This window comes from Lissotriton helveticus, chromosome 1_1, assembly GCF_964261635.1.
Source record: "Lissotriton helveticus chromosome 1_1, aLisHel1.1, whole genome shotgun sequence".
Taxonomy (NCBI): domain Eukaryota; kingdom Metazoa; phylum Chordata; class Amphibia; order Caudata; family Salamandridae; genus Lissotriton; species Lissotriton helveticus.
In genome coordinates, this window is record NC_136057.1 from 1867704534 (window position 1) to 1867730962 (window position 26429).

Here is a 26429-nt window from a genome sequence, read left to right on the forward strand (position 1 = left end):
CAATGACGGCCCTGGGACAGCCCCCGCGCACTGTGCGAGTGTGCGCTCCTGCTCTGACGCATCACAGCGGTCACGCGCCCGCCGGGAATAAAGAATTATTACCGCCGACATCAGATCGAGCGCCGTCATGGCCTCCTCTCCCCTTCAAATTCTTCTTGCTGGTGGGTCCGGACTCGGAGCGAGGCAGCAGTCGGACCGGACGGTGAGAGAGAATGAAATAATATCATTTATTTATAAATGAATGTGAATCATTCATGATGAACTAAGTTAAAAATGTGGCAGTGCAAACGAAATTAATCAGATTCAGTACAATGCTTTTTTACTGCATTCGCACAAACGAAAACATGGCCCTCTTCGACGGGCAGGTCTAGACTCTAGTGCAGAGTGCACCCGACGCCCAAAGCCTGGATAGACTGAAGGGTCACACTTGCAGGAGCATGATGGTGAGTGTTTGCATAGGGACTGTCATTGGCAGCATGGCAGGGGCAATGTGTGTGTCTTTTTTTAAACAAATTAAGCACTGGTTTGGGGGCAATATAAAGTGTCTATCTGAGTAAAAGCCAAAACAACATTTTGGCAAACAAAAATAGAGTTCACAAAAGAGTTTTGGGTTTACTCTTGGGATGATACTGCCAGCCTAATAAGACGAGTCTTGTGAATTACATGCCAGGTGACAATCCCAGAGCACGGCACTGGCTAACAACACCCCCTGGTTGGAAATTCCTTCCTAGCACCAATTGTGTGTGGCGTCCCCTTTCCTTCCCACCCTAAAAAGAGTTTATTATGATTTTAGGGTCGGAAGCGGCGGGAAAATAACTTGTGTATATCCGCAAATGAGTAGGTTTGTGAGTGTGTCCAGGAGTCCAGGGCACTTCCAGCCGGGACCGCCCACTTCCCACCCACAGGAGAGGAGTAACTCGCACAGACACCTGTGTGTGTGTAAAGCACTTTCCGACTGTGTAATCTACTTTCATGAGTTTGAAATACGAGGAAAGCAGGCTATTGGCTCATGGGAATCTGACCTGAACTAGAAGGCAGATTTAGGAACGAGGCACCTGGACGCATACATTCAACCCCAATGCCTGCATATGCCCCTTCGACCCTCTTCCAGAGACAAATGACCCTCCCCCATCAAGCACATCTGCAAACTGAGAGGTCGCACCGTGTGACCCTCAGCGCTCCTCGGACTCCTTCACAAAGGGAAACTTAGACCAAAAGTCTTATTTTACTAGGAGTAAAGTTAGACTTGGGGCCCTTAGACTTTTGGTCTAAATTTACATTTGTGAATCAGGCCCCTGGTCTTGCACTGACCCCCTCCCCCTCTGCCCCTGGTCTTACACTGATGACCCCCCCTCCTGCCCCACCACCCCTCCAGTACAGATAACACTTCCCACATCCTCACAGGAAAGCTTGAAAAGAGGTAGAAATGCCTCGGTCTTGAGGAAATGTTTCTGACCGCAGAAATGACTGATACACCGCTGCAGCAGGTGCAAAGGGCAAGAGACTGAGCTATCTCACCGGTCTGGACTGAGGGGGTGACACCATGAGTTACACGCACCGGGTGACACCAACCCTAGTGACGCCACTGATCACACTGCATGGTCAGCAGCCTCGAAATGCTGACTATTCTAATGCCAATCTTGAAACCTGAGTTGGTTGCCGGTCAAACATTGCAGAGATAATATTTTTCATAACTATAAACAGAGAAATGAAAGGTTTTTTTTTTTTAACTCAATAGCACAGCAAGCACAGAAGGCAAAGCTTTTGAAACGCAAAACCACCATAGCAAAAGGCTGAAACAAAGTTAATACAACATATCTATACTTTTAGCTCCTACCATATAGGAAATGTTTTCAGCCTGCATTTTCTTCAATAGTAGGAAGAATTACTTCTGTCCGCCAATTAATGTCAAACTATGTGTGGCTGGTGAAGAATGTTTTGACATTAAATATATACCCCTACTTCCAAAACCGAGGCCATAACCAAACATAGCAAACAATGTCAGAGCTATGGGAAGAAAAGTAAATATGGAAAAAACATTCACTGTTGATGTGAGTCCGTGTTTCATTTTTTTTTACTTTACATTTATATATTAATCACTCAAGTTTATTATTCTTATCTCTATGATGCACATGCTTTGTCCAGATTTGGCAATTTTCTGTTGTATTTTTATCTATTTGTATGATTGTATGTATCTATTTACATATGTATGTATTTTGTTTTAAATACATCTTTATTGACATTTAGCATTACAATTACAAAATCAATGGCTATGTTCTCGCAATCACATATGCGGAGCATCAAAACTGGATAAACATAGCATGTATAGTCTGATTACATCATATATTATCTTCCAAACCAGTCCTATTCTGAAAACGCTCCAGTGGAATACATGTTCCTTTATCCCATTGCAACCCCCACGGAATACCCCATGTTATCCACAATGTAAATTATTTGGGGCCGACCAGTGTCTGGGTAATCTCCCTCCCCCATGAAGCAAGGTTAGGTGTTTTACTACTCATAGGTGTCAAGAGACTGTGTCATGTTTGACTCATTTAGCCACTTGTCAGCATAGCTTTTTGTACATTATCACTTTGCACATTTGACATTTAAACTGCAGCTCAAAAAATGAGTTGTTTAATGTTTATTATCATGATTACATATTTGTTTAACAGTACGATCAGGTTACAAGGGCACTAGGTTAGTGCCCTTTCATTTCTGGTGCTTTGCAGCAGTTTAAAGATCTTACAGTTTCTTGTTACTCAAATGGGTGTAATTTCTGATATTTATATGATTCCCTCATCTTCATTCCTTGATTTTGCTTGCAAGAAAGTGTCACTCATAGTCCTTGAAATGTCACTCATAATTACACTGGCTGGAATAATTTCAGAATTTATGGCCGATAGACCTCCGCAGAGCTCCGTCATGGCCAGTAGCCTTCCCCTTCTTCATGTGAGCAATAGCTGACCCTGTTTCCGCCTCAAAAATGATGCCTATCAGCACATCGTGCTGAAATCAAACAAGCACAGGGCAGATATTTTGATGTTGCGGACGTTGCAAAAAAGAGCAAAATCACTTAAAGCTGGAATTTGTACATTTTATCTGTACATACTACAAAGACCAAATATAAATAGAAAGCATTTTTAAAAGTGTTCTGGAGGTGATCTATGAGTGACTAACACTTAACGTAAACATATACAGAAAGGGCACATTACAAATGAATAAATTAAATTGAATAAATTAAATTTAGTGTTCAGTCTTGTTTAGTATCAGGTCCAGGCCTTTGCAGACTCTTTGAATAACAACTAATGGCCAATTTGTCTCTGGAAAAGGTATCAACCCTCGGGTGAGATATGTTACTGCTGCTTTCCACCAGTGCCAGAGAGCAGCCTTGTTTTCAGTCTTGAGCTGCGACGTGTTTTGGTGCTTCATCCAGGGAGGAAGGAAAAAGTATATAGCTGCAATTTAAAGATGTGTCAGAGCGCATGAAGAGCCACAGGCAGTTCTCCTCAGGAGTTTCTTGCTCTGGCTCACAGCAGTTTTTCCTTCTTACGGGGCTCCTTGCATGCTGTTTACAGGGGGCCCAGCTGCCCACCCAAGCAGCAGCATTGCCTTCTAAGGTCAGGCTTATAAAATAAAAACATCCTGCATAGTCTCAGTCACCGATGCTGACAACACTGTGAAGTCCGGTAAGCACACAGACAGTACATTGCCACTGAGCCCCCAAGTGGACTATAGGATACCAATTCCACACTCTCTCTGTGCCTGCAGCCAGCACTGCAATAAGAAAAAACATTGTTAAATTTGCCCACAATTTAGTTCATATTTGTTGCTTAGTTCTTATTGTGGATCACGTAATTCAGTAATTCTGTCAAAGGCGGATGTATTTGGCTAAACGTTTACATTTGATGCTAGTATACACACTAGGTAATTCACCAACTCGTGTTCTAAAGTTTACAGCGGTGATAGCAAGTCAGGCGTACTACGGTACCTTGTGTATGGCTTACCGCTTTGACGTTCCCCAATAGGCAGCCGGGAACTTCCAAAGTAAGAATATCATCTACTTTCCTAAAATTAAATCAATTTGATTGTGACTGTTATACTTGAACTGACAGTGACTGATGGCTATACCTACTGTGTGTAGAGAGCCACCCGGCCTCTCAACTACAATGTATCGATACACACACACGCACTCACCCACCCTCGGGACGGGCCCGCCCCGAGGTATATAATAAAGGGCGGCAGACCGCTCGGGGTCTTTCCGGCACACCTCCTACTATAGTGTATGTGTCTGATTATTGTCTGTATTCCCTGAGCGCGAGGCCCTGACCTCGCCCACCACATTGGCGACGAGGCCGGTACCGCGCCCCGCGTGCCCTGCCTCTGCTGGAGCCATCCGCTCCCTACCTGCTGCCTTCCGCGGCTGAAGCTGCCGCTGACGTCCCCGGCCGCGGAGCCCGTCCGCCGGCCTGCTGCTTTGGCTCTCTGTCGGCTCCCGCCCACGCGTCTCCCGCTGTGGAGCGTGTTCAGCCGGCGGGGGCTGTGCCTGCCCATCATCGTGGTGCCGGTGAGTGTACTGCCCCTGCGGCCCCGCTGCGGCCCCCCCGCGCAGCGCGTGTTACTGCCTGAGGGGCCCGTTCTTCCCCGGCGTGTGGCGCACGTGTGCGCGCGCTCCTCCTTGAGTGCACTGCCCCGGTGGGGGAGGGGTGAAGAGGGGAGACGCTGCACGTCATCCCCGGGGCTCAGGACACGTGGAGCCTCCAACGCTTGCTCTGCCCTGCGCGCTGTGTGGTTGCTCCTGGCCTCCCTCTGCAGCAATCGACTGGAAAAAGAAAATAAAAAAAAATAAAACAAAGAGAGGAAACGATCAAAAGGGACATTTATAAGCAAGTCTGAGCAGGTCTAATAAAGCATTGGTAAAATCAACTGGGCATGATATCCCCATAGGACACTGTCTGCTTCCTCAGTTTCCACAGTGTGCCAGCTGCCTGCTTTGGGTACACCCTTCTCACGAGCCAGAGACCACGTTCAAGGCCAGGAAGGGGCGAAGGTAGAAAAGGGACGTCAGCATGACCGATACCGCCACCGGAGGCGCGACTGCAGCGCCAGTCAACAACGCCGCTCAACCTGGTCCCGCAGGCCCACCTCAACGCCGCGACGCCGACACGCACGTCGTTACTCATGCTCACACAGGCGTATCCCCCATTCCACCGTTTAGCGAAACGGCGGACCCCGCCACTGCGGCGCCGCGTTGGAAAGCGTGGCTGGGACGTTTGAACTTGTACTTCAAAGGGACCCGAGAAACGGACGACATAGTGAAAAGGTCGCTCCTGATAATGTATGGGGGCCCAGAAATTTATGACCTCTTCGAGTCTCTCCCAAACACAGGTGAAGAAGACGACTATGATGCGGCGGTGGCCGCGCTAAACGCGCATTTTGACCCCCAAGTGAACACCGACTATGAAAAATTCAAATTTAAGAGGGCATGGCAAACTGACGCTGAGTCGGTGGACATGTATTATGCGAGGCTGCGCCGGCTGGCCAGCAGCTGCCCATTCGCCGACCCGCGTGAGGAAATAAGAGACCAGATCATCGTGGGTTGCAAGTCGAAACTTCTCCGAAAGCTCATCCTCAGGCAACCGGGAATCACTCTGGACGCCATTCTTGTCCTTGCGCGCTCCCACGAACTGTCGGACTCCAGAGCAGACGAAATGGAGCTGGCGCTTCGTTCCCCTATAGCTCCGCAGGCCGTACCCAAGATGGTGCCCATCAAGGAGGAAACAGTTGACGCGATACAGAGAAGACCGACGAGTGGAAGAACACGACAGTGGCAACCACGGGACGCTCAGTGTGCATACTGTGGGGGAGACCATGCACCGACCGCCGTGTGCAACGCAAAAGGAAAGACGTGCTCTAAGTGCGGCAGACTCAATCATTTTGCCGCCGTATGCCAAGGAGGAAGATACAGGCCCAATGCACAGAGATCGCGAGGCGGATACGGGCCTCGGTCGGCGACGTCCAAGGTGAGACAGCTATCGCTGGAGCAAGAGCACCCGCCTCCAGACACGCAGGCCCAGGGTCGGAAGCCGTACTACGAAGACGAGGAGGACGATGAGGTATATGTGATATCCTACGTCAGCAGAATTGCCACCCGGAAAAGACCGCCGCCCATGTGCACAATCTCCGTGGAGGGCTCCGAAATCAGAGCACTTATTGACACGGGAGCCTCCGTGAACGTCATGGACTCTGACCAATACGACCAAATGTCGCCTAAACCTGCCTTGAACCCGTCGAGCGTCCGAATATACACCTATGGGGGCACAGAACCCATGCCGCTACGTGGCGTCATCAGCACCACCATTCGCAATGGTGAGTACACGACGGAAGCCCGGTTCCACATAACCGAAGGAAAGAAAGGCACCTTGCTCAGCTGCAACACCGCAGAGGATCTGGGACTGGTGTTCTTCGCCAACCAAGTTCACCAATCACACGCCGATATCATGCTAGAGGAGTTCCCTGCGCTCTTCAGCGGCCTCGGAAAGCTCAAGGGCAAGAAGGTCAAGCTGCACATAGACACTTCCATCCGTCCAGTCGCCCTGCGACACCGAAGGGTGCCGTTCAACCTCCGCCCTCAGGTAGAAGAAGAGCTGAGGAAGCTCGAAGACCTTGACGTTATCGAGAAGGTGTCGGGACCGACTCCATGGGTGTCCCCACTGGTGGTAGCCCCGAAGCCCAAGCAGCCTGGCGCCATCAGACTGTGCGTCGACATGAGGTTGCCGAACACTGCAGTGAAAAGGGAGCGCCACATCACGCCCACCATGGACGACATTGTCGCTGACCTCAACGGGGCGAAGTGGTTCTCCAAACTCGATCTCAACGCGGGGTACCACCAGTTAGAACTTGAACCAAGCAGCCGGTACATCACGACCTTTTCCACCCATGTCGGACTCCGGAGGTACAAGAGACTCAGCTTCGGAGTGTCGTCAGTGGCTGAGGTGTTTCAGAACGCGATTAAGGAAGTTCTGTCAGGGCTGAGTGGGGTCATCAATTTGAGCGACGACATTCTCATCTACTCAAATACCCTGGAGGACCACCATGCACATCTCAGGGCCACCCTCCAAAGACTGCAGGACCACGGCCTAACCCTGCACAGAGAGAAGTGCTCATTCTACCAGGAAGCAGTGGACTTCTTTGGCTACCGATTCACGCGCGAAGGGCTCCGGGTTGACCCCAAGAAGGCGGAGGCCATCCAGAATGCCAGCACGCCCAGGAACCCCACCGAAGTGAGGAGCTTCCTCGGGATGGCCACATACTGTGGCCGGTTCATACCCAACCTGGCCGATCTGGCTGAACCCCTTCGCGCACTCACAAGGCAGGATCAAGAATGGGAGTGGACGTGCGCGGCGAACCAAGCTTTCCAAGAAATCAAGGCGAGCCTCCTAGATAAGGCCACGATGGCCTACTTCCAACCACGCAGGAAGACCGAGCTAGTCGTGGACGCCAGCCCGGTAGGCCTCGGCGCAGTTCTGCTGCAGGAGTATGGCCAGAATGAATGGAAGCCCGTCGCGTACGCGAGCAAGGCCCTCACGGACACTGAAACGAGGTATGCTCAAATCGAGCGAGAGGCGCTAGCCATCAAGTGGGCCTGCCGCCACTTCCACTTGTATCTCTGTGGCCAACCTTTTACCATCGTTACCGACCACAAGCCGCTCCTGCCCCTGTTCGCTGGATCCTCCAGGCTTGCTCCCCCGCGAATTGAACGATGGGCCGTCCAGCTACAAGGCTATAACTTCACCCTGGTCTTCCGGCCGGGCGCCTACAACCCAGCGGACTATCTGTCCAGGCACCCCGATGTGACCAGAAGAGCTACCCCACTGGCGGATGGTCAAGTAGTTGAGGAGTTCGTCCACATGGTGTCCATGGCCGCCTGTCCAGAAACTCTCACCCTGCCCGAGATCGGAGAAGCCACCGCCGAAGATGAGACCCTGACCCGCATCAAGAGAGCCCTGGAAACTGGAAGCTGGACTAGTTTTCTGGAGGGAGCTCATGGTCTTCGACCTGAGATCAGCCATGCCCGACAACAGCTATGGCAGATCCGCCATGAGCTGAGCGTTGGTGATGAAGGCGTCATATTGCGAGGACATCTCATTGTGGTACCGGCAAGCCTCCAACAACAGACACTCGAGATCGCCCACATGGGCCACCAGGGAGCAGCCAAGACAAAGGCCCGGCTACGCAACAAGGTATGGTTCCCAGCCATGGATCGTATGGTGGATGAAATGGTGCGCTCCTGTCATGCCTGCACTATCACGGGGTCAGATCCAGCCCCAGCACCTGTCATCACCGAGGAAGCGGCGACAACACCCTGGACTCAGCTGAGCATAGACTTCGGGAGCTTCCCAGACGGCCGACACACGCTGGTGGTCGTGGACTCCTTTTCGAAATTCCCCGTCGTGGAACTGCTCTCTTCCACAGCATTCGGGCCAGTCAAGAGGGCGTTGGACCACATCTTTGCCACTATGGGACTACCAGAGGAAGTCAAATCGGATAACGGACCCCCTTTCCAAGGGCGAGAATTCCAGGCATACCTGGATGGACTAGGGATAAAACACCGCAAGATCACACCGTTGTGGCCGCAAGCAAACGGCGAAGTGGAGAGGCTCATGCGGACTCTCAACAGGCGCTCCGCATCGCCGTCAACGATGGCAAAGATCCGGAAGCCGCGCTGGATCAATTCCTGAGTGCATACCGACAGACTCCACATAGCACCACCCGATGCGCGCCGGCGCATGTTCTGTTCAAGAGGGCACCAAGAGGCAACATCCCTGCGTCCTCTACGTGGACCCCGGAAGAGAGAGACGGTGCCGCCATCCAGGCACGGAGAACTGTCACGAACCAGAAAGCAAGTGAAAAGAGACATGCGAGACACCCCGGGTTGCAGGAAGGTGACACCGTAGTGGTACAAGATCGACACCCTGGGTGGAAATTCAGAACCCCATTTGAACCGGAACGATGGATCGTGGAGAAGATTCGGGGGACAATGGTGACCGCCCGTCTCGGCCAACAGACCGTCACACGAAATGTGTCCTGCTTTAAAAGAATTGGGACGTCGGACGGCGTTCCCAGGGACGCTGATGAAGTCATCGATGCCGGCGCAGGTGGTCAGGACGACGAAAGCGCCACCGGGCACTCTGTGCCCCTCCAGGGCCATGACCAGTCAAGGGAAGACAGGCGTCAGCTTGCTGGACCCCAAAGTGAAACACCTGGGTACACCTCTTCCTCCCGAGATGAAGCAACAACCCCGGCTGGGGCTGTTGGGTCTCCTGTCCGCCACCACCACAGATACCACTTGCGGCCCCATCCAGGGCCGAGCCAAAGACTCAGAGACTTTGTGTGCACTTCCCCTTAACCCTGTGCACGGACAATTTACATATGAACTAAATTGAAGGAGGGATGTAGAGAGCCACCCGGCCTCTCAACTACAATGTATCGATACACACACACGCACTCACCCACCCTCGGGACGGGCCCGCCCCGAGGTATATAATAAAGGGCGGCAGACCGCTCGGGGTCTTTCCGGCACACCTCCTACTATAGTGTATGTGTCTGATTATTGTCTGTATTCCCTGAGCGCGAGGCCCTGACCTCGCCCACCACACTGTGTTCGTTCTGTAGCTCTTCTTCTTCCCCTCGACAGTGTGACTCTCCACTAGTGACGACTGGCCATCTCACCGCTGTCTCCTGACTGCACAATGCAGCAGTGCACTCTCCCTTACCCAGTGGACTTGAGTCAGCTGTCCTGGGCTGCTTGGAAATAATTCGCCGGCGTGGCCAATACTTTAGCTCCGGCGCCCCCTGACAGAGCAGGCGGCATGTACAGGTCTGAGCATCATCACTCTTTACACCTCATGCTTTTGGACTTGCTACATTTCTTTTAGGTAACTCGTAAGTTAGAAATCTCTGCTTAGTGTGCTGCCCGGCTGGCATTTTGCTGCTTCTTGCTGTCTCTGCATACAGATATACATAATACAACAAGTAACACTGCACCTACAGCAGTAAAATCTTATGATGGTACCACCATTGGAGTCTTGTGCTTTTCTAAACTCGAAGGTTACTTGCCTGTATAACCAATTCATGTTATGGTGTGTGTATCCAACTTGCAAACCTGCCTTGAGACCCTTAACGTGGTGCTGTATGTGTGGAAATGCACCAGTTTTTCACTATTTTGATCACAAGTTCAGAGTTATATTTGTCTCACAGAGACCCTAAACTTCCACACACAGAGGAAAGAAATTAGAGGGAACATTGATCATTTATCCTACATTTTAAAAGGTTTTCGATGTTGACACTCTTATTATTCATATTATATATGTTGTGACAACACAGATGAAAGCACAAAGCAGATTATTTAGGCTCTGTGTCAAAAAATGAGATATATGTCTAAAGGGAAATGGTTTCAACTAATACTTCCAAAAGTAAATGTTGGTGCCTCACAGAAGGAAATCAGTGCTTGCACCTCTTGGTGGTAGTCTTGCTGGAATCCTCTCCCATTGGTCCAGAAGAATGACCCCTTCTGAGGGGGACCAACGTCTACGCAGTTGCAGACTCAGAGGTGATGACAGGACTCTCCATGGTTTGTAGGGCCTCCCTTTCTGTGGAAGAGCCTTGTTGGTTGTTTGATGTTGAAGTTGGTCCAAGGAAAGATGTACATGGACACGAGCAAAACGCACGCAGGCACTTTGACCTACCAGGACTCCAGCGGCATCTACTTTACTCCCGCCCGCATCTCGCCGCACCCGCTCCGCGGGTGCCGCATCGCCGTGTGAGGCACAGGGGCAAATCCAGAAGAACGACAATTGGAAGGCGGTACCGGGTGAGAGGCGTCAGTGGGGCTGCGAGCGTGCAGGGACTCCAGGAACCAGGAGTCCCTGCGAGACCGACCTCCAGCTTCCGGTCCGCTCTCCCTGCTGGCCCCCCCCCGCCCTACTGAGGATTGATAACGTTCCTCACCTCATTCACTGTGGGACACGAGCAAAACGCACGCAGGCACTTTGACCTACCAGGACTCCAGCGGCATCTACTTTACTCCCGCCCGCATCTCACCGCACCCGCTCCGCGGGTGCCGCATCGCCGTGTGAGGCACAGGGGCAAATCCAGAAGAACGACAATTGGAAGGCGGTACCGGGTGAGAGGCGTCAGCGGGGCTGCGAGCGTGCAGGGACTCCAGGAACCAGGAGTCCCTGCGAGACCGACCTCCAGCTTCCGGTCCGCTCTCCCTACTGGCCCGCTCCCCGCCCTACTGAGGATTGATAAACGTTCCTCACCTCATTCACTGTGGGACACGAGCAAAACGCACGCAGGCACTTTGACCTACCAGGACTCCAGCGGCATCTACTTTACTCCCGCCCGCATCTCGCCGCACCCGCTCCGCGGGTGCCGCATCGCCATGTGAGGCACAGGGGCAAATCCAGAAGAACGACAATTGGAAGGCGGTACCGGGTGAGAGGCGTCAGCGGGGCTGCGAGCGTGCAGGGACTCCAGGAACCAGGATTCCCTGCGAGACCGACCTCCAGCTTCCGGTCCGCTCTCCCTGCTGGCCCGCCCCCCGCCCTACTGAGGATTGATAAACGTTCCTCACCTCATTCACTGTGGGACACGAGCAAAACGCACGCAGGCACTTTGACCTACCAGGACTCCAGCGGCATCTACTTTACTCCCGCCCGCATCTCGCCGCACCCGCTCCGCGGGTGCCGCATCGCCGTGTGAGGCACAGGGGCAAATCCAGAAGAACGACAATTGGAAGGCGGTACCGGGTGAGAGGCGTCAGCGGGGCTGCGAGCGTGCAGGGACTCCAGGAACCAGGAGTCCCTGCGAGACCGACCTCCAGCTTCCGGTCCGCTCTCCCTGCTGGCCCGCCCCCCGCCCTCCACGCCCTCTATATCTTACCACATACCTCCCGCAGCGCGGGACGCAGCTCGGGGTGAAGACCGGGCTAAGAGCGGGCCGTTTGAGGCCGTTCGAGACAGTGAGAGACTGGACTGGGCCACCCCATTTACATCAGGTATTGTCATTATATCTACCTTCCAGCCTAACTTACCACATCCCCTTGTATTGACAACCGAGCCCTATTTTCAATTATGAGCCAAATGGAGACCAGGAGCACAGCTAATCAGGCGGCTATCGGCCGCACATCAACGGCCCCAACCCAAGGCACAATCGACAACTATTTCCTGAAAGCAGGCTCCCTCTTGATAGATGACATTCATCTCCTGGAAAGACGAATTTCCCAGGAAATAGAGTGGGTTAAGAGGTCTTCAATGGGTGCAATAGCTATGGCGAAAACCCCCGAAGATAGGCGGAATAGAAATACACTACAAGATGGTGCTCAGGGTGGGGCTCAGCAATCCGCCGGCATTGACCTTTCCGAGGTAACAATAAGTGATCTAGAGGATATGAGTCTCCTCCCATTGCCCACTATACAAACTACTCAATTGCCCAACGCAAAAAACTCGGGGGAGGTCACCGCCACACCAACTCTATGCCCCATTTCAATCAGGGAGGAACTGAGTATAATAAGTGATAACTCAATTCTGCCAGGGACGCCAAGTACCAACCGAGGGATAAGGGAAGGAGCTATCCAAAAAAGGATACCAGGGAAAAATATAACTAGGGAAAAAAAGACTAAAAATGCTAAGGGACAAAAAGGGAAGATCCCCACCTTAGCTACCCTAGATCACAACACCCAGGAAAAAGCTTCGCAAGTGATAGCGATTAACCCTTCGCAGCAGTTGCACAGTAATACCCCCACTGAGTATATACCTTCTACCATCAACCAAAACCCTGAGTTACTAGAAGAGGATATAACCCTAGCTGATATAGGCCACCTTCTGAAGTCAATTATAGGTCCCTTAGAAGCACGCCTAATAAAAATGGAGGCGAGAATAATTAAAATCGAGAAAACAGATTATGGACAGCTGGAAACCTGGGGCTTTAGGGCCCACGCCTCCCAACATCGACCCACAACATAATAGCAGCTCGGCCACTCAAAAACTTGTAATATGTAATGAGGCAGGAATAACATCTACGACAGGCAATAATAACTCAAGTGCATGCACTAATCAACTGACAACATCAAACCCCAAATTAGTTGCAACACTGACCTCCGGTCCAGCTAAACAACCTCATGCTATAAAACAGCGATCAACTCTAGATAAGGGCAAAGTGCACCCTACCCCACAACTAATGAACTCCCCCATACTTTCTCTGAACACTAACCATGATATGAACGATCCTAAATATATAAAGGCAAAGGCACCTAGAACGGTTACTGTCAATCTTCCACCGAGGTCGCTCCATATACCGTTATCTTAGTTGGGGTACCAGAATTAAAATTAGATTCATATGAAACTGAAGAATCTTTGAGAAATAAGGTCATCAACTGGCTTTCAATGCACAGAGCACTCCCTGGAGGTATGACCAGCGATATTCGCATGGTCAGAAGGGTCTCGAGGGTAGGCAAGAGACCAAAAACAATCAGTGGTGATTGCCTACTGGTGAGTTTCAGAGACCCAAGAACAGTTACATTTGTCTGTAATCCATCATTGGAAGATGAAGATAGTAACATTCACCCAGTCCCCCTCTCGTTTTTTTACCCACCTAACGAATACGCAGCTAAGACTCAGAGTAGAGGACATTACCAGAATTTTAAGGGAAATTGGCAGGGTAACCAAGGAAGGAGGAGAATACCCTTCACTCAACCACAAATACCCCCATTCCGCCCAAACATATATAGGGATCCTCACGGATGGGAAACTGTCCTGAGAAAAAGGATGGGAGGGGGCAGATTTGATAGAGAGGAGCCGTGGCTCCCGAGAGTTTATCAGCCACCACCCCTACCTTTGTACAACCATTACGATTGTCTCGAAATGGTTGATTGACAGCGGGCTTCCATATCTGGGCTGCAAGTACAATTGGCAGGAAACGAATGTCCGAATTATTCCCCCCCAATCCGTAGCCAGGAGATGGATACATCTGGGATTAGTGAACTACCCCATGTTCTACATAAAGCGGACATTAGTAGAGATGTCCCGCTGATAGACGAGAGGGAAATGGAAAGCCCTCCTCTTTCAGAAAATATAATTCACACGCTCAAGCAACCAGACATCCAGAAAGCCCCACAAATGTTAAACATTCTTTCGTGGAATGTGGCTGGCCTGTTAAATAAAATAGACTCTGATGCATGGGCGGAATTAACGCAATTAAACAGCGTTTGTCTCTTTCAAGAGACCTGGTCAAGGGACGAGACCCCCTTTCGGGGCTTTCATACATTTTCAATCCCTGCTGTTTGGGGTGGGAAAGGCAGACCATCTGGAGGCCTAGCAACTTGGGTGGCCTCGGATATAGGATGCCGAGCCTCAAGATATCCAGTAGACTCTGTAGATATACTGGCTGTTGTCCTTGAATGGCCAGGTCTTTTCAAACTGTTGGTTATTAATATCTATTCAAGGCCAGTTAAAAATGGGTCCACCTCCAAAACTATAGAGCTTCTTTCTTGCCTACTGGAAACTATCCCCGCGGATATGTCTTATTTAATAGGAGGCGACCTCAACTCACATTTTGAGCCTTTACCTGGTTTACTCGATGGACCCTCCCTAGAGGAGGATTCGAGTTGGCAGGTTCCCTGGACGGAAGCACCTCCTCCCAGAGCATGGACAACTCTGGCTGTGCAGATCAACACCCTAAATCTCACACATGGGTTGAGAGCCTGTAATGGCCGTACTAGGTCCGACATTCCTTCCAAATGTACTTTCAATAAACCAGGGAGGGAATCTAGAACTGACTACTTCCTCGTACAGCTAAAGGCATGGAAAAGGGTGGTTGATTTTAAAATAACACCAAGACATGACAGTGACCACAATACTTTGGAGTTAGAGTACACTATCCCCTGGGAAAAAGTGATTGGCGAGGAGAAACAGATAGGAGGAATCCTCCTAGAGAACAACAGGAGACGGATAAGATGGGATAGGCTCGTCTCCAGTGGAGAAAGGCTTACCTCTCTTTATGCTGGGATTGCTCCCATCCTTGAGGAGGCTTTTGATTTGTGGGATTCACACCCCACAATAGATAGAAATGAGGACCTAGCTCAAATTCACACTCATTTAATCAAGAAGCTTGAAGCAGACCTTTTTGTTAGGGGCCGCCCGAAAGCACAGGGACAGTTTATCAATTCCTGGTATAATCGCACTTGCTGTTTGGCAAAACAAGACCTTATCTCCACTATAAAAGAGGGAGGTAGTATGTCAGAGATCCGTTCCAAAAGAAGTGCCTATAAATCACTTCTAACCAACGCTAGAATGGAGTGGGATATACAACATTGGGAGAATCTAGCGGAGTCCCTAGTCGATAGGGACTCCCGTAGATTCTGGAGAACAATCAACCACGGGAGTGGGGACCTTCCATCCGCAATTGAACCAAACATTGCAGCCAATGTCTGGCAGGATCACTTCCAGGGGCTATACGCCCCCGAGGCTGAGGAGTCAGAGACATCTGTAGCTAGTATTACCACCACAAATAGATCAGCCCCTTTTAGCCTGAAAGATATTGAGGTGGCCATATCGGGGTTGCCATCTGGAAAAGCCCCTGGATTAGATGGGATCCCAGGTGACCTCTTTAGGCAGGAACCTGTGATCTGGGCTCCATACCTGATGGTTTTATTCAATGCAGTGCTGGGGGGAATGGGCATACCAGATACTTGGCTGGGAGCAGAGGTGGTACCGATATATAAAAAGGGCTCGCCTCTGCTCCCCGCCAACTATCGCCCAATTAGCCTTATTGATGTTAGCCAAAAGCTGTTTGGAAGGCTGATCCTGGATAGGCTGCAATGTTGGATGGAAGAGACAGACATCTTGAGTCCCCTTCAAGCGGGCTTCAGGAAGGGTGTCTCAACAGTGTACCAAATACTGAGATTAAACATTCTATTCTGGAAAACTGCGTATTTAGAAGAGGGGTCACTGTACGCAGTTTTTGTGGACCTCCGTGCCGCCTTCGACCTGGTCCCCCGGGTTGTGGGCGGTACTAGAGGACATGGGTGTCCCTGGAGATATCCTCCAGATTCTCATTAGGCGCCACACAGATAATTATGCCCGGGTAAGATACGGAAAAGGAGGTAGGCTTACAGATAGGTTCCCTGTCCAATGAGGGGTAAGACAGGGATGTGTGTTGGCGCCGACCCTGTTTTGTTTATTTACGAACGGGGTGATAGAGCACCTGTGTAGAATCCCCAACATTGATGCGCCGCAATTGAACAGCAGTAGGGTGCCGGCGATTATGTTCGCGGATGACACCCTGCTGTTGTCAAAGACACCAATGGGGCTACAAAGGATCCTGGATGGATTCTTGGACTTCTGCAATAAAAGGGGATTAGAAATAAACCCAGCGAAGACCAAGTTTATGACCTTGAGCCACAAGCATAAAAGTTGCCCAAATCCACGCCTGGGATCAACACCTCTGGAGAGAGTTCAAGTGATTGAGTATCTGGGCATAACACTCAACCAAAATTTAACCTGGGTGCCACACAAAACAAAAGCAACCACTAAACTAATCCAGAGGGCGGGCGCAATCACAAGAATCGCAAAAAAATCCCCCCTTCGTCCATTGGCACCAGCAATACAAATTTACAAGGCCCAAGCACGAGGAGGCATTACCTATGGGGCTGAACTATGGGGACACACACCGCTTCACTCTATACAAGTGGCCGAGAACAACTTCATTAGACACCTGACGGCCCTTCCCTCGAGCACTCCACTACTTCCGTTGAGAATGGACTTGGCATTGTGCCCAATTAGTGAAGAACTGAGCCTCAAGCCATTGACTTATTGGAGGCGCCTGTGGAGTAGTCAAGATTTGGGCCACTATAGAAGTGAACTACAGGAGCTCCTCAGAACGATACAAGTGTCCAAAATTCAATGGCTCAAGTATATTAGAGACATGTGTATGACCCTTGGAGTCCCAGAGCTATGGAATAATCCTGAACTAACGTCTGTAAGGCTTCCCCGGAAAGCACTCTCTAAACTTTTCTATGATTTTATGTTGCAAAATTCTATCAGTTCAATCCGGGAGGGCTCTTTAACTGATATATTCACCAAAATAAAAGACTTTTATAGTTTCGAATATGTCCTTGATGCAATGTCCCCTGTGCACGTTAGAAAATTTTTCCTACAATGGAGATACAGCTCTCTACCGCTGAGGTCGCTCACCAAAAACTGGGATGGTAACCTGGCCTCACCCAACTGCCCTGCGTGTAATTACAAGTTAGAAAGTGACGTACACGTGGTCTTATTTTGCAAAGCTTATTGCAAAATTAGGAGCTATTGGCTCATCCCGTACTTAAGGAACTTGGGCTTTCGAACTTATGCCCCAGCCTACAGAGTCCTTAAAACTGACCTTGCATCTCCAACAGTGTTTGTAATGGCGAAATTTTTGACGGCAATGTGGAGAGTTCGCGCAAAAATTATAAGGAATTCTACCGTGCCATGAACAATTTGTCCCTAAATTTAGTCTAAAAATGCACTTTTGAAACCTTGAAAATGATTCTAGTTTAAAAATGCACTTTTGAAACCCAGAAAATGATTTTATGTATTTTAACACTGATGAATTATTTTTAACACACAATTTTATTGTTAATGGTGAATGTTTGTTTACCTGTACATCTTTTATGATCTTAACGATCGAAATAAAGATTGTTTGAATTGAATTGAGATGTACATGAGTCCCTCTAAGCCCTACAAATGTTCTTTAATACGCCCTGCACCATCTCTGAAATGAACCACAATGTAGAAATCTAATGTTTCATGAGGTCATTGGGCTCCACTACAACTGATTTTGCTACCCAGGAGGTCACTGTTGTTTAGGAGAACCATTGCAATGGCCCACCTGCTCTTCTTGTCTAGAGGCTGCGCCAATAATGATCTGGCCCATAGTTGTATGAATACTATGGGCATCTGTGGTCGCAATAAGCAGTGCCGATCCAGCCTTGCCCCTACCCTCAGTACCATATGACTTTAAAATGGTGTGCACCTTAACAGTGGGTACTCTGTCAGTTGCAGATGTTGCTGTAGGCCATATAGGATCCAGGACTGGAGTGCACACTGCTGAGCTGATGGTGGGTGTTGAGCCACAGGGAGCACATGTTACCACAGACTGTTGAGGAGGGGCCTGCACTACACTAGAGGATGTGGATGTAGTGTATCGCTGAGTGAGTCTCACTTTTGCACCCTGATCAGTCAAACCTGACTGGTCCCGCTGTTCCTTCTCACGATCGAGAATAGCAGGAGATTGTTGTATCATATAACTACTACCTGCTAAATCCCACATGCCTCAACCACGCATGCTAAACTACAAACAAACCTAAATCACAAAGTATAAAACAAAAAATTTACTTTACAACGCAATTTAGTACATTTACATAGAAAACTAAAGAACCACTACAATTCCAACTCCCCATGCCTTAGTAATGAAATTACAAACATAGGCACTAATTTAAAGGAAAAAAAAGAAAAATAATGTGCAATTCTCATAAAAAAGTATTTTATTTAACAAACTTGCAAAAATTTGCAAAATCGACATCAAAACTACATTAAAATAAATTTCTGAAGAACTTACGGAGTATCTATGGCCTCCTGACGAGAAACACTAAAATAGAAGTCCATCAACTATTTTTACATATTTGACACACTAGAATGGTAATTAAAAAGGTGGTTCATCGAACAGTACATCAATTGAAAGTGCATTTTATAAACCGTTAAAAAAACAAACCATGTTCTCACATAAAATACACTATTAAAAAAACATTTCCAAAATATATTTTGTAGTAAAAAAAAAAAATCCACAAAAACATGGCCATCCACCATTTTGTCATCAGTTCAACTGTGGATACTGCACTGAACAGATGCAGCTGAGCAATACACTGGTCATTTACAATCCAAGAGTGTCATCTACTGGCCTATGAAGGTAATTTTAAACTAAATTAAGTATTACGAGTGCTCAAATCAAAACACAAAAAATACGACAAATAATTATTTTTAATATAATTTGCAGACTTTGAAAAACACAATTCAAACAGTCTAATTTAACTCTGCCTTAAGAATGAATTGATAACTAAAATGTGAGTAAATCGTTTAAATACCTTTTAAAATAAACAACAAATCTCTTCAAAATTTTAAATAAAGTACAAACCAAAAAAGCTATCGAACAAACATCGCAATAAATTATATTGAATACCATAAAGCAACACCAATATTAACTAACCTCCTGGCTCATGCTGGACAGTGAGTCAAAGATACAAAATAAAAAAAATGAAAATGAAAATAGTGCAAATACTATTGTTTACTGGTCGCAAACAGCTCCCTGTGCCCCAAACAAATAATCAGTCTGATAATTATTTAAAAACCATAAGAAATGTAAATAAAATAAAATACAACTTTAAAAACATATGTATACAGTTTCTTTTTATATTGCAGAAATCAATCCAAGACAAGATTTTCATTTCTCAATTCAAGGAGCCTACAGACATCCATTAGCAACCTATAACAGTACATAGTAAGTTCTCAAAAAAAGTCTACTATCAATAACAAAGGGTCCAATTTACTATTACAACTCCACCGGGTACTTACCTCAGTGCATCTCCTGGACAGTGACTTGGGGTCCAATTTTATATTCCAACCCCACCGGGTACTTACCTCAGGGCAGATGCTGGACTGTGACTTGGGCTCCAATTTAATATTACAACTCCACCGGGTACTTGGCTCAGGGCAGGTGCTGGACAGTGACTAGGCATCCAATTTAATATTCCAACTCCACCAGGTACTTACGTCAGGGCAGGTGCTGGACAGTGACTAGGGGTCCAATTGAATATTCCAACTCCATCGGGTACTTACCTCAGGGCGGGTGCTGGACATTGTCTTTGGATCCAATTTAATGTTCCAACTCCACCGGGTACTTGCCTCAGGACTGTAGCTGGACAGTGACTTATGATACATTTTCTTTTCCTATTCCAAAAATCGCTCCAACAGACAACAGAAGTTTTATATTTCTCAGTTCAAGGAGCCTACAAAAACTCAATCAACAACCTGTACACAGTAAGTTCTTGTAAAAAAATCTACTATTAATAACACAGGGTCCAATTTAATATTTCAACTTCACCTGCCCTTACCTCAGGGCATGTGGTGGACAGTGACTAGGGGCCTGATTACTATAGTGAAAAGACCGCCACCGACAGGCCTCACCATCGGAGACATGTTTCCTGCCCACTATATTACAATGGTGGAGGGGGTGATGGGGGTCGAAAAGTCCGACCGCCACGCATCTGACGGGCTCCTTCAGCCCGCCGGTGCGGTGGAGGGGCTTGTAGTCCCTATCATGTTGACCGCGCCTTCCAGGCACTGCCTTAGGGATGACAATCTCCCTTTCTACCGGCCTTTTCATGACGGGTTATCCGCCATGAAAAGGCTGGCGGAAAGGGACTTTGGGGGCCTGTATCTAACCCCTCGTCCACACTGGCCCTTGACATTGGGTGTTGAGGGCACCTTTGGTGCCCCCCAACATATCCCTGAACCATGTGGTAGGCAGGGATTTGTGCGAGGTGTCTGTTTTGTCTTACAGCGGGTGCTGCAGAGCGCAGCACCCACTGCAATACAAAACTTGGGCAATGCGATTGCCACAGTGGCGGTCGCATCGTAACTTACCCTCTGGGACCGCCGCCTTTTAGGTGTAGTCCGTCCATCATCATAATGGCCCACCGTGTACTTGCCTTAGGACTGTAACTAGACAGTAAGCAAAATTGAAGGGACCCCCTCAAGTTTAAGTTAGGTCAGGGAAGGAGGGGAATGAAGAAAAACATAAACCAAAAATATTTCCCTCTTAGACCGTAATAATTCAACAATGAGATACTTCCTTTTCTTATTTGCAGTCCATCTCAGAAGTACATAAGTGAAAATCTCAAATGATTCATTATATAGTTTATTATTTATTCAAATACTATTTTTCTTTTTTAAAAACATTTTATATATATTTCATTCTTTTTCTTCTGAACAATTCATTTTATCTCGAATAGATTGTCAACAGAGTGATATTAATTTTCATGACATAAATCCATTATTTCGTAATTGACAAATAAGAAATCATCACATAATGTACAAAAAAATATATTAAGGGTAATTACCAAAAAATCACAATTCATCAGAAAAACCATTATCACAAATGTGTAAAATACCCCTGGATGCACACCACTCTCACACCAATCATACTAACACACTTACAACCTCACTATAAGCTTTCCAACAAAATCTGTACAAGGATGGGATCTGATTGACAAAGATTTTATGTGCCAAAGAGTGAATCTCAATACACAAGATGAGATTCCGCACTAGGTCAACGCGCGTTTCGGTGGGTTAAAAGCCACCTTCCTCAGGACCTCTCCAGATTAAAACATACAACTCCCAGGGGACATAAAAAAAGGGCGATGAGTTCTTTCTCCAAAATCAGATACAGTAACCGCTACAGAGTCTACGTGCAGGATAAAGCCTGTTAGCTCAGAAAACATTTGTATGAGCTATCCAAAGTTGTAGCACGGTCACAATCAAATTCCTCTAAGAAATAGTATCCATGAAAACAACAAACTGGAGCATGAGTGACATACACTTTTACTTAGGGGCAGATCTTCTCAATCCTCTTCATCCTCTCAGAATAGAGTCTGGTCATCTTATACGGACCAATAGTGTAGTACTCAGTTACACAGATGTAACGGCTTTGCTTTAAATAGAAGGTTACCTTCGATTTTTACCGTACAACGTGTCTAAAGGACGGCCGACATGATGAAGTGTATCAGCATTATTTAAAGCGAAGCCGTTACATCTGTGTACAATATAAAAGAGGTGTTGTTTTTCTTGTTTTGGAAAACAAGAGTTAAAAAACAAATTTAAACACAATTGAATAAACAAAATGGTCAAAATTAAACATATTACATCTAATATTTCTTCTTTTGTCAACAGATTATACAGGAATGGCATCCAGCAGACAAGCTACATATGTAAAATCGGGAACTATATGGTGGCTACCTATATTGCAAAGACAGGAGTCATTGGAGGTGTGTGCAATATGTTTCTTCCCATTGCAGAGGCAGAGCGGTTAATCTGGAAGATACAGTTGTTAAGGCAACAGAGCATAACTACTCTGCCTCTGCAATGGAATTTGAAGTATGTGAAAATGTACAACAAATTCAACTTCTGGCACACACGTCCAATGCATCCTGTGGAACCATTTTATGGGAAGTATCTTAAAACATACCAGTGCATGTTGCAGGTAGCATGCCCTTCGTCCCCAACCTCAGACGAATGATTCAAAGGCAAAAACTGGCAAGTAATCCCCACCATGTAACACCCCGCAGTTTCAAAGACATTAAAATCCCTCCTCAGCTAACTCTAACTTTCTCAAATGCATCTTTTCTCCTATATGATAATATAAACCCCCAAAAAATGATAACCGGATACCCAAATCCAATGATGTTTCTTTTATTTTTCACAGGCATATTGGCGTAAGATTCAGAATTCATCCTTGGTTGAGGACTATTTGTCAAGCAGCAAACTATAATTCGAATTGCGAAAACGAACTGCGTTATGTTTCGTACCATCAGAAAGTGTAAATGAATTCTACACTTCCATTACAGAATCTGAATATTTCACTCAAAGGGCCCGATTCCGATCCCGTGATGGCATCCGCCAGCAGCGAGTCAGAGTCGTATGTGTGATTTCTGGGTGACTCGTACAGGTGTATGAGCGAGCAAGTATGATGCAAAATTTGCCTCATGCTCTGAGCGACGCGTACGCGAGCCCCTCCAGATGACTCTGCCACGGCCGATGCGCACAGCGCAACGTGGCGGATTCCCGGATGACCAAGTACGATGCGGGCGTCGAGCAGCCAGATCGAGTCAGAGCCTCCAACTCGAAAAAGCTCCGGGAAGCGGACTTCGGGTGTCTGTAGCAGGCCCCCCTTCACCCTGGGCCCTACAACTCGATCACTGGGGGTCCCCATACGCATGCATGCATGGTGCTGGCGGGTCAGAGGCTTCCCCACGACAGGGGACGTCCTTGCATGAGACATGCGTTTTTTTGTCTATTGGAGCCTATGTACGTAACATACGCCAGGCTCCCATAGACTTCAATGGAGCTTCGAGCGGTGCATCGTACTCTGTCACACAGAGCCCAGGAGCATGAGTCGCTCGGAAAGCTCTACGGGTGCAAGTAAGCCATAGGGCTTTCCCAGCGAGATTGGAATCGTGCCCAAAATGAAGAAAAACTGGCCCCTCTACTAAATTACTTTGAGGATACATGGATTGGCCATCTAAGCAAGTCATGTCGCAGGAGGAAACCCAGATATCCTATAGAATGGTGGAACTGCTATTCAACCGGCTTAGAGGGTGGTGCAAAAACTAACAATGCCATTGAGGGATGGCACAATTCCTTCCAGAAATCAGTAGCCAAACATCATCCTAATCTTTATAATTTTCTGGAAATTTTGAAGAAGGAACAAAGGGAATGATTACGATAGCAGTGAATCCCCACCGGAAGCCTACCGGTGGCAGATTCACTGCCAACTTGCCGCCAATCACCGCCTGCCAAATTATGATGGCAGGCGGTTTGCTGGCGGACGGGGAATCCGTCTGCCACGGGTCCACCACAGGCAATCGTTCTGATTGCCTGGCAGACCCGGAAAGCATACCTAGAATGATGGCGGTGCCTAACAGGCACCATCCGTCATATTAGGATGCTTCATCTCCACTTGCCTTGAATGGCGGTTCACCTGCCGTTCAAAGGCTGGCAGAGATTGACTTTGGGGGCCGTTGCGAGCCCTCCTTCAGCAGGGGCCCTTTCCTTCTGCACCTATGGTGGCCCCCTACATTTCCCTGGACTATGTGGCAGGCACAGCATGGTGCCTTCCGCGTAGTGCAGGGAAATGCAAACCATGCATTTTTACCATTGCGGCAGGTGCCGCAGTTAGCAGCACCCGCCACCATGGTAAAAATGCCCAAAGCGACCGTCACTGTGGAGGTCGGATTGTAATTCCATGGGGGGAACCGCCACCAAATAGGTGGACGGTCCCAATTCCCATGACGATGGCGGACGGACTCAAGTCCATCCGCAATCGTAATCAGCCCCTAAGATTCTAGGAAATGAGACTGGCAATCACTGTCAGTTAGTCTGAATCCACGTATTTAGAAAAAAAAGTAAAGAAATATCTGAGAGACTATTGGAACAATTTTCGTTGATGGTGGCTTCCGACTACCTTGACAGGATTGCATACATTTCTAAAAATTACTAACAACTTTTCCACATTACTTGCCAGTTTCAATCAAACAACCATTCAATTGACATTTTTAAAAAAAAATTCTCAAAACAATTAAGGAAAGTTGGGGTTCCTACCTTATGAAGTCTTCTTTTTTTTCAACTCATGGTGACTGCTATACATTCCAGGTGTCACCATGAGTCTCCGATTATTACATACACATTCATTTCTCCACTCATCTTTTCCTTGTTTTATTTCCCCCAAAAAATCCAAAGCAATGTTCAAAAAAGATAAAAAGATCTTTAAAAAAGGCAACTACATTAGCCTTAATCCACACCATGAATGTTGATTCCCATTTTAAAAATCCAGTCACCAAGTAGATCGCATTTAAAAAAAAAAAGAAATTGGCAACTATATTAGCCGTACTCCACGTTTTTCAAATAAAAAAATAAAAAAATCTTCAGGCTACTATAGTAGCCTTAATCCAACAGATATCCAAATTCATCAGTCCAGGGCGGGTCTGTGAAGGATCAGTGAGTGTCATTTGGTCCCCGGTCGATACGGGGCCTTGGTGCTTGTGTAGTTAGGGAGGACTGCGGCTGCAGAGGGGGTTCTCGACCCACCCTCCATAGGGCTGTGCTGCATCTGTGTGGTGCGAAAGACTTAAGTGAGCGTTTCTATGAAAGTCCCTGTCGTGTCGCCTTATTCGACCTCTAACTTATGAGATCTGCTTTCTGGGGTGTGACTTGCGGTAGGGTGATCGAGTCCCCCTTGGATGATGTTTCATCGCTATCGTCCTCGCCCCCAAGGAGAACAGACGAGGGGCTCTGTCCCTGTTATCTGAAGGCAGTGAGGCTTGTAATGCTGTCACGGCCCTCAAGGCTTCACGGCGCTCTTGCATGATTGTCTCCAGATCTGGGGAGCCTTGCGTGGGGCTCCGCGCTAAAGTGTTCTCGCCATTGCGCCCTTTGTGTGGGAGACGTTTCCTGGGTCGTGGTGCCCTGTGTCTCTGTCTCCGCTCAGTTCCTGATCTGGGTAGCTGCGGGCAGTGCAGTTCTGCCCAGTCCCTGGCTTCCTCCGCGCATGTAAAAAATAAAGTAGAGTCATTGTAGATAATAGAGTCTGGCGGGGAATAATAGGGAATATTGGATGTCATTTTCCCAGAGCCATTGTTTTACTTCCAGGAAGAGCGATCTCTGCTGTTGCACCGCTCGTGCCTAATCCAGAAAGACCATCACCTATTGGTCCTCAACCCGGAGGGGGCCCGATCCTCCGGCAGCTGCATCCCGGTCTCTGAAGTGGAGGAATTTTGCCTGCATAGATCGGGGGGGTGCTCCTGGTTGGGGCCGTCGTGCCGGACTCTATAGGCGAGTTCGATGGAGAAGAAGGCCGAGCGGTCGGCAGCTGGAGTAAAGGATTTCACCCATGCTTCCATGTGGCCCACCGGATCTTGGCCCTCAATTCCCTCTGGTTGCCCAAGCACCCGAGTGTTACAGCGCCTTGAGCTCCCCTCTAGGTCCACCATTCGCTCCTCCACGGTGGATAGGAGGGACAGTACATCACGGATCGTCTTTTGTTGGTCTTTGACTGTAGATTGCAGGTCTGCCATGATCTTTTCCCCATCGTTGACCTTGTCGGCCAGCTTCCTGTGGTCATCTTTGATGAGGCTGATGTCAGTCGTTAGAGTGCCTAGTATCTCCTCCATGGATGCTCTGGAGAGTTCGATGGCCGCCAAAACTTGGTCTAGTTTGTCCCAAATGGACAGATCGGACGGGGTCGCTGCCAACTTGGACCTCGTCTTGGGATGCGGCATATTTTCCGGCGACGACTCTGGCACCACGGTGTGTTGCATGGGCCTGGGCTTCCCCATCATGCCAGCTGGGATGTCTCCCCCTCTCTGCTCTTGGGTCCAGGTGTGGCGGTGCTGGAGTCGACGGAGACCCTGCAGGGCCCAGTCTCCTCTGAAGCTGTATCCAGGTGAGCACTGCCTCCAGTCTGTGCTGTTGGCCCAGGTAGGTGCCCCAGGCTTACGATTTGCGGGTGGTTCCCCCAGTCCATGCCCTGTGGTGAGCACCGCAGTGGTCACTTAGTGG

The 26429-nt window shown here is 48.3% G+C and overlaps 1 long non-coding RNA gene across 1 annotated transcript in view; it reads right to left on the bottom strand.

Moving 5' to 3' along the window:
- Positions 1-3585: 3585 nt before the first annotated feature.
- LOC144775338 (uncharacterized) overlaps positions 3586-26429 on the bottom strand; it is an 84762-nt gene continuing 61918 nt past the window's right edge. Inside the window, exon 3 of the long non-coding RNA XR_013600550.1 lies at positions 3586-3777. This is a non-coding gene — a long non-coding RNA (uncharacterized LOC144775338). The remainder of the gene's footprint in view (positions 3778-26429) is intronic.